This window comes from Pipistrellus hanaki (assembly GCF_964339955.1).
Source record: "Pipistrellus hanaki genome assembly, chromosome: 3".
Classification (NCBI taxonomy): Eukaryota; Metazoa; Chordata; class Mammalia; order Chiroptera; family Vespertilionidae; genus Pipistrellus; species Pipistrellus hanaki.
In genome coordinates, this window is record NC_140505.1 from 29051979 (window position 1) to 29060705 (window position 8727).

Genomic DNA, 8727 nt, shown 5'->3' on the forward strand with positions numbered 1-8727 from the left:
TGAAGGAAAGACTAGAGCAGAAAGATGAATCAGGAACTGAGCCCTTATCTCTGGCAGGGGGTGATGGGTGATGAAGAGTTGACCAAGGTCAGTCATAAAAGGTCAGTAGAGAGAAAACTAATCTCAGCAATATTTATAAGATAAATTGTAAAGCCTTGAGGACTGATTCAAAATGGGAAGTGGGGGAGGAAAAAGAAAGAGAAAATAAATGAAAAAAAACTGTAGATGGTTCTTCTACTACTTGGAGAGGAAAGAAAAAAAGAAGAAGAAAAAAAAAAACAGGAATAACAGGAGACAGACTTGAAGACAATAATAGATTGTGAACTCCAGTTTGGATAAATGAAATCAGACTTGGTATGGAACACACAGCTAAAGTGTCCTGCAGGCAGATACAGGTGTAAAAATACCCAAAAAACTCAGGATTGGAGATGCAGGTCTGGAGCTCAGCCACAGGAATATAGAGAACAAAGGAGAAACTTAGGGCAATATGGAAGCAGGAGAAGCGAGGGCAAAGGAGAGAGCATGAGAGAGCCAATCTGAGGATCTGGACAAGAGCAGCAAAGCCAGAGAAGGAAACATAAAGGAACCAGAGGTAGCTAAGGGGTGTGACATCAGATTTCAAATGCTGTTCAGTGAAAGGACAGCAGAGTAAGAAAATTAGTTCAGCAGCATTCTCTGAATAGAAGCTGAATTACAAAGCCTGAAGAGTGAACTCTAACGAAGTAGAGTGAGTATAAGCTTCTACTCCTAGCTTCTTTCATCTTCACAGAAATAAATTTTATATATATATATATATATATATATATATATATATATATATATATATGGCTAAGTGTCTGTCCATCCAACCAGTAGCTGTGACATGCACTGACCACTAGGGGTAGATGCTCAACGCAGGAGCTGCCATGCCATGCACTGGCCATTTAAAAATAAATGGCACCAAAGACCTAACACTGACAAACCAACACTCGGCTTCCCCCAAGTGGAACACAGGCCCACAACCACCCCAGAGCAACACCCCACAAAATCACAGCCAAGACCAGCAATGATGGCTTGAGCACTGGGTAATGACATCACGTCACAATGCCGGGCTTCCTCCTCCTAGTGACTAGCATCCTTGGAGTTTCTTTAGCCCAGGAACCTGACTGGCTTTATAGCCAGGTGCATACATTTTACAATTTAACCAAATGTTTGTGAAGTATTTTCCTGTGCCTCATCTCATTTGATCCTCACAGAAGTCCTGGAATAGGTAGATAGGAGACTCGGTAGAATCCTATTTTCTTCTCACTATTAAGACACGAATAACAATATTGAAATATTTCTGCTAATTACGTTCCTTTCCATGTGCACAAATCCGTGCACTGGGATACTATTACAGAAAATAAAAAGACTATATCATTTAAAATAATCCCTTTAACATAATTATATACAGTACAAACTATTGTAATCCTGTGTAGTATTTAAGTTAATCAGCTGATATAATTCCACCATTTAAAGTTTACAATCTATCTGAAAATGTCATTTTGTCTGTGTATACTTTTAGTTACAATTAGATAATGTGAATCTAAACTTTCTTAAACCAATGACCTAGTTTATTATCATCTCCTTAATTGCTACTATCAAACGTGAGATTAACCAAGTAAGAACATCATTGCAGATTCCATATAAAGTAGGAGACGCGTATCTATCTAGGGGGAGGAGACTGTAACCTCTTGAATGATCAGCTCACTATGGATTTCAATTGCAGTACTTATGAGAACCACTTAGTGCTTGATGAGAGAGACTACTCTTATGTTCCATTTCAGACTCTGAATCTGTAGGCCTGGGGTAGGCTGAGGAAATGCACACTTAAGGTACCCCTGGGGCATGCAGAATTGGCAGCCCAGGGAGTACCCTGCCCTAGTCCTTAGAGATGTGCATTCTCCTTTTCTAAGTCAAGTTATTGTGAACTTGAATGACTACTCATTCCAGGAAATGTCACAACACAACTGTTAATAAAATTTTCAACATTTTATCATCTAAAAAATATTGGCACATTCCCTTGAAAAAAAGGTCCATGATTAAAAGAGGCCAGTTGAATATAAATGCTTGATTTAAATGAACTCATTAGTTCAATATATTCTAAAAGCATTGACTCAATCCTTTCTGAGGGCCACTAGGCAAGTGATTGGGATTCAAAGGTGAAAACAAACAGAGTTAGGGTGGTAAACATACAATGTGATGATCATCTATGAAGAGCATCTAATTTTGCCAGGGGATATGGGGAGGGAAGAGGGCTTTGATACAAAGAAGAAGAAACAGAGAAATCAAGATGGCAGCATAGGGTAGACACCCGAATCCAGCCTACCACAACAAATTTGAATTTAGAACTGGAAAACAGGGAGGCATTGCCCTGAAGCACCAGACGGCTAGCTGAGAGGAGGCTCTGCCATCTAGGAAGGAGAGAGAAGGCACGCTGACCTTCAGAAACTGTGATGATAAAAAGAACTGTGCGCGTGAAAAGGCACTGGCTTACTCCAGGTGCGCAGAGAGGGCGGACAGCTAACACGCGGCTGGCGTTCTTGTTCTTGAGGAAAACAGAATCACCCTATTGCTCTGATACATGGCCACAGTCAGGGAAAAGCCAGACTGTCAGGCAGCAGGTAGAGATCTCTCGGAGGTGTGTGAAGCCAGTGGCCATTACTGCAGGATTTGGGGAGGAGCTGATGGGAAAACAAAGCTTGTCTGCACCAACCCGAGACTCTGCCCCATCCAAGCTGAGCACAGAAGCTCTCCCAGAGGCTGGCTTTCTCTAAGGAGGGACTGGCCAGAATCCATAGCTTGTCTGCACCTTTACCAAAGAGGTGCGTGCGCCTGCAACCAATCTGGTGAGACTCACTGTGAACAGGACTTTTCTAAGGCGAGACTGACAGGGAACCAAAGATTATCTGCACCACCCCAAGACTCCGCCCCATCCAAGCAGAGTACAGAAGCCCTCCTAGCTGAAATGTTGATCCTCACAGCTAATCGGCTTGGAGATCAACACTTCCCAGTGATACCAACAATAAGCAAGGCTTAACAACAAGACTGCACACACGGCACACAAAGGGCTACACCAAGACTGTCCACCACAGGTAACTGGGAAAACTGTACTACTGGGCTCAACCAGAATACCTAGCACACAAAACTATTCCATCAAATCAGGGAAACAACTAAAATTCAGACAATAGGCAGGACACAAAGGAAGATGGAGGAAAAGAAAAGAATGGACATTGAGTTCAAAACTATAGTTATAAGGCTTTTTAAGAATATCCTAAAAAAGGCCAATAAAATAAATGAGACCTATGAGGATATGAAAAGGGATCAACTAGAAATAAAAAGGGATCAATTAGAAATAAAAAGGGATCAACTAGAAATAAAGAAAACATTGTCAGAAATAAAAAAAAATTACACAGAGTCCTAAAAACAGAATGGAAGATCGCAAGAATCAAGACAAAGATTTAGAACACAAAGAGCCAGAGGACACTCCTCCACAGAAGCAAGAAGACAAGAGAATCCAAAAAGTTGAAGATAGTGTAAAAAACCTCTGGGACAATTTCAAGTGTACCAACATCAGAATTATGAGGGTCCCAGAAGAAGAGAGAGAGCAAGATACTGAAAGAATACTGGAAAAAATAGTGACAGAAAACTTCCCCCACCTGGGGAAAGAAAGACTTACAAGTCCAGGAAGCACACAGAACCCCAAACAAAAGGAACCCAAAGAGGACCACACCAAGACACATTATAATTAAAATTCCAAGAGCAAAAGACAAAGAGAGAATATTAAAAGCAGCAAGAGAAAAGCAGGTAGTTACCTATAAAGGAGCACCCATAGGATTGTCAGCTGATTTCTCAACAGAAACTATGCAGGCCAGACGGGAATGGCAAGAAATATTCAAGGTGATGAATAGCAAGAACCTAGAGCCAAAAATACTCTACCCAGCAAAGCTATCACTCAGAATTGAAGGCCAGATAAAGAGCTTCACAAATTAAAAAAAAACTAAAGGTGTTCATGACCGCCAAACCAGAATTATATGAATTGCTGAAGGGGGTTACTTAGGAAGAGGAAGAAGATAAAGATAAAAATTATGAACAACAAATATGTGACTATCAAGAAGTGAATCTAAAAACCAAGGGAATTAAAAAACCTGATGAACAATATTAACTGGTGAATATAATAGAATCAGAGGTATGGAAGGGGAGTGGATTGACGATTCTCAGGGAAAAGGGCAGTGGGGGGTGTGGGAAGAGACTGAACAAAAACTGTGCACCTATGGATGAGGACAATGGGGGGGGTGGGGAAAGGACAAAGCGTGGGGTGGGAACCTGGTGGAGGGGAGCAATTGAGGGGGAGGGGGAGGAACACATTTGTAATAATCTGAACAATAAAGATTTATTTAAAAAAAGAAAAAAGAAACAGATTTCCGTGATCTGAAATGGGGGATGTGGAATAAATGACCATGCACTAAGACCAGATTCTCCTAAGACCAGTTGTATCAAGCAAGATCTTAGGTGGAAAAGCAACTTATGAAATGGTCAAGTGTGGTTACTATGAGCTTCTCAGTTTCTATGGGTGAAGACACTTTACTTCCTATAACTGCTTCCACACCTCAATGCACTGCAAGCAAAAATCATCTTTTATATGCCTGGACCATTGTTAAACCCAAAAGGGTAAACTGGATGCATTTTTAATCTTTCCCATTCACTTGATATGCTCACTTTTTTTTCATTCTGGACCACCTACAGAACAATGTATTATTCTTAGTACAGAGAAGAATAGAACAAAAGAAGTGGCCAGAAGAAGAACCCTATGAGAAGGGGTGAAGTGAGGAGTGAAAAGATCACCGATGTAAAAACTTACCACCTACCAAAGGAGTCACCTGTGAGCCTTCCACTCAGGGAAATAACCAAACTCCCCTTCCTTCCCACACATCTGACACTCCAGTTTCCAGGGAAGACAGAGCAAGGATCTTGCCAAGAATGTGATCTTGAAAGAATGGCTTAAATCCTCTGCACCTTATTCTCTTCATTTATAGTAATGGGAGCTGGAAAGATCACTCCACAGGTCCCTTTTCACCCAGACGTTTTCTCATTCTATGAACACATGCTGTGGTTGGCCCAGATTTGCTTAGGCCATCCGGTCCCAAAAAGGCAGATATGTTGAGCTGAACATTTTAAATGCTCAGCTAACCAACCACAGTCTCGTGTTTAAAGAAGGATCGTTTTCAAATATCCCAGTTCCAATACAATGTCTTTTCTCACTTATGCAAGTGTTTGAACACATTTAATGATCTGCAAGTTACACGGATACATAAAGATACACATAGTGTGTGCATTATATGTATTATGCTTTTACTCAACAGATTTTATTTTCTGATTTCTTAAGGAGCATGTTTCTATTGTTATTTAATCTCCTTCAAGAAGATCCATGTTCTGCACGGGGTTCATATTCAATGTGCATTCTCCTTTATCTGCAGGAATGCTGACTTACCTACGGATCACATTAACAGCCTGCCACAGCAGCTAGTGGAGCTTGTACCTTCACGCATTCTCACATCAGAGAGGGAAAAATCTTTCGAGTATTAATTGCACAAGCAAAGTAAAATACTTCCACTTAGTGTATACTGAATAAATCATTTCGCTTGCCCAGTTCTTGTAGGACACAGATAAAAATCAAACCTAGCACCATGCCCTCAAGATGAAATTGTATTGATTCATCTTTTCTTTGAATAAGCAAATATCACATTCTGGATGATTTTTATAGGGATTAATACATCCAGGAGACATATTAGTACTGTTTTCTAAGCAACAAGCAACGCCATATATTCTGGTTTCCAAGAAGTCTGTCAGATATAAACCTCATAAGCTCACATAGGTGGATCACAGGTGATGAAGAACCACAGCTGCTGTTAATGTTAAGTATATGTCACACACACTTGTGTAATTTTAATAAACTAAACAACTTCACACAGACTTTTGTTGTTGTTGTTGTTGCAAGAGCCTTAATCCAGGATGACAAATGATCTCCCAAAAGACTTTAACAATATTAAGAGCAAAACTGATTTTGGCAGCTATCCCACCGGGAGGAGCCTGAGGGTCCAGGTAGGTGCTTGCCCCCTCCTCCCTCCTGTCGCTTTGATTTCAGGAGCTCATGGATGACTTTAGGGTCTCCTGTTGTTCGTGTTAATTCTAAGTGAAAATCACTAAGCGATGCAGGGATAGGCTGCGGGGGCTTCATAAATACCCCCAGCCCGTGGCAAACATGGACAGGACCTTTTCTCTTTCCCCTGGACCGAGATCCCAGACATTCCCAGGATCCTCAAAGAAAGCCTCGGCTCGTCCTCTTTGGCTCTAAGAGGACTAGCGCTGCTCTCTGGGCTCAGGCACCTGGCAGGACAAGGACCGCCTTTCCCACCTGCCTTTTCTACTCACCAACTCCTCTGGCCAACTCGGAGCAGCTAAGTTTGACTTGGCCCAGGTTAGCAAAACACACTCCCTCCCCCTCCTTCAATGGCTAAATCATTCTTCTAAATGGCAAACAATTAACACGTAATTTAAATGTATTTGGCCCCCTTCCCCCAAAAAACAGAGATCTAACCAGGGGCAGTGACTACAGCTTTTCCATAAATGATTGAAATGCTAAGAGAACTTGGTGGAAATCATCTTCATTACTTTCAGGGGCATAAAAAAGGTACCAATTAAACCCAGCACTTCCACGGACCTACTTGGGTTTACCCAGCCAGGGAGGATGGGGTGGGGGTTTGGGGAGGGGTGGAGGATGGGGAGCGGGAGCCGCGCACGGAGAGCCTCCGGTGGGTACCCAGCCGCCTACTTGGTCCCACACGCAGTGTCCGGGCTCCCAGACAATGGAGCGGACAGGGTCTGGCCGGGGTCGCGGCCAGGGGTCCGTAGATCGCCAGGGAGCCCGCCTCCAACCCCACATCTTTGTTCTCTGAAGTAGTCGCTCCTTTCCGTGCCCGAAGCAAAATATAAAAAGGAACGACGCCCCCCAACCCCCCATCCCGCGCCTCCCCTACCGGGGCTGTCTAGGTGGCCCCTCCGCTTCCCCATCTCCCTTGGCAACGGGAGGCTTCCCGGTCCCTCCAAAGGGCGGGTTTCGCCCTCTCCGCTGGGCTCGATCCGGAGTTCAGCGGGGTTCGGCTCTGGGCTCCCATCCACAAGCCTCCCCGCGCCCCTTTCCCAGGAAAGGGACCTGCAGCCGCCCCCCGCGCCCCCTCTCCACGCCTGGACTCTGGATGGGCGCCCTGGACACCAGCGACACAGGTGCGAGCACCCCGCACCCTCCGGGGGTCGCCAGCGCCTCGGGGTGGGAGATCTGAGCTCCCCATCGACCTCCGGACAGGGAGGCGCGGCTGCTCGGCCACCGCACGGCGCCCCCCTCGCTCCTACCTGCGGAGAAGGGTCCGCGGGAGCCGCCGGCCGCCGTCCGCGGAGGTCCGATCCGAGTGCGCCCTGGAGGGGCCGTGCGGAGCCGGGGCGCGGGGCGCGGGGCGCTGGCGGCGGGTCCTCTGCGCCCGGAGCGGGGCTCGCTCGGAGCAGGGGGCGCGGCGATCGCTGTCCGGCCCGAGGGGCTGAGGGCTGCCGCTCGCCGCCGGGTGGGCTGTGCTCGCTCTCCGATCGGAGCACAGCGTTTGCGGACGCGCTCGCCCCTCCCCGCGCGTCCCGCAGCCACGGGGCTGAGTGATCCAGCTCCCAGGGGCGCCTGCTGTCCCTCCCCGCGTCTCACTCTCCAGCCGCGGCCCGGGTGCGGGGCTCGCCTCCCTGCACTCCCTCCAGGGGGGCCCCTCCGGGTCTCCAGCCTCCCTCCTTCCCACGCTCTCACGCGTCGTCTGAAACCGCGTGTCTCTCTCTCTCTCTCTCTCTCTCTCTCTCTCTCTCTCTCTCTCTCTCTCTCTCTCTCTCTCTCTCTCTCTCTCTCTCTCTCAATTCCAGCTCCTTCGATCCTCCCCTCCGGGCTCTCCCGCCTCTCGCTTGGCTGCGATCTAAGAATGGGGCTCACTCTGCAAACTTTTCAGTCCTGACTTGGGCAAGAAGCATGGGAGTAGGAGGGGGGAAGGGGGGCGGGCAGACATGGATCCCCTGGCCAGTGGCTGGGGAGCTGTGACCTAGGAGTGGGCCTCCCCGTTGGACAGCCGGGCCCAGAACAAAGGCCATCGCGGGGACTGTGCCAGAGGAGTGACCCCTGTGTACAGATTCAGACACCAAACAGTCCTTCCCCTTCGGGTATTTGAAAGCCTCCGAGATGCTCCTGAAATCTGCTCCGAAATAGGAACTTCAGCATGAGACAGGAGGAACAGGGACAAAGACCAGCCTCGCTCTAGCCTTGGAAACGGCTGCTCCCTGTGGCAATTTTCATAACAAAATAGAAGGCTTCCACCCCCTACATCCCCAACTTGTGTTCTTAGTTGGCTCGGTCAACGTGTTTTACTGTCCACGTTTTTCCAGGGAGATGTCTTCCATACATAATATGACAAGAGTGGAGCCCCAAGTCAACTTTAAATCTTAGAAAAATAATTTACAAAATCATTGACTTTGTCGAAGCACTTCAACCAAGGTACTAAGAATAATCTGGGATAGTAAGAATGACTATGAATGAAACGCAAAATAATCCTTTGTCAACTAATTGTTTTCTTGTTATATACATTTGCACAAGGACATAGAAATAGACTGTGAGGAACAGTACATGTT

The 8727-nt window shown here is 46.2% G+C and overlaps 1 protein-coding gene across 1 annotated transcript in view; it reads right to left on the bottom strand.

Moving 5' to 3' along the window:
• The window catches only part of MYO16 (myosin XVI), a 505283-nt gene extending 497663 nt beyond the window's left edge, over window positions 1-7620 (bottom strand). Inside the window, exon 1 of the mRNA XM_084879972.1 lies at window positions 7429-7620. The gene's annotated coding sequence lies outside the window, so the exon portion shown is untranslated. The remainder of the gene's footprint in view (window positions 1-7428) is intronic.
• Window positions 7621-8727: the final 1107 nt, after the last annotated feature.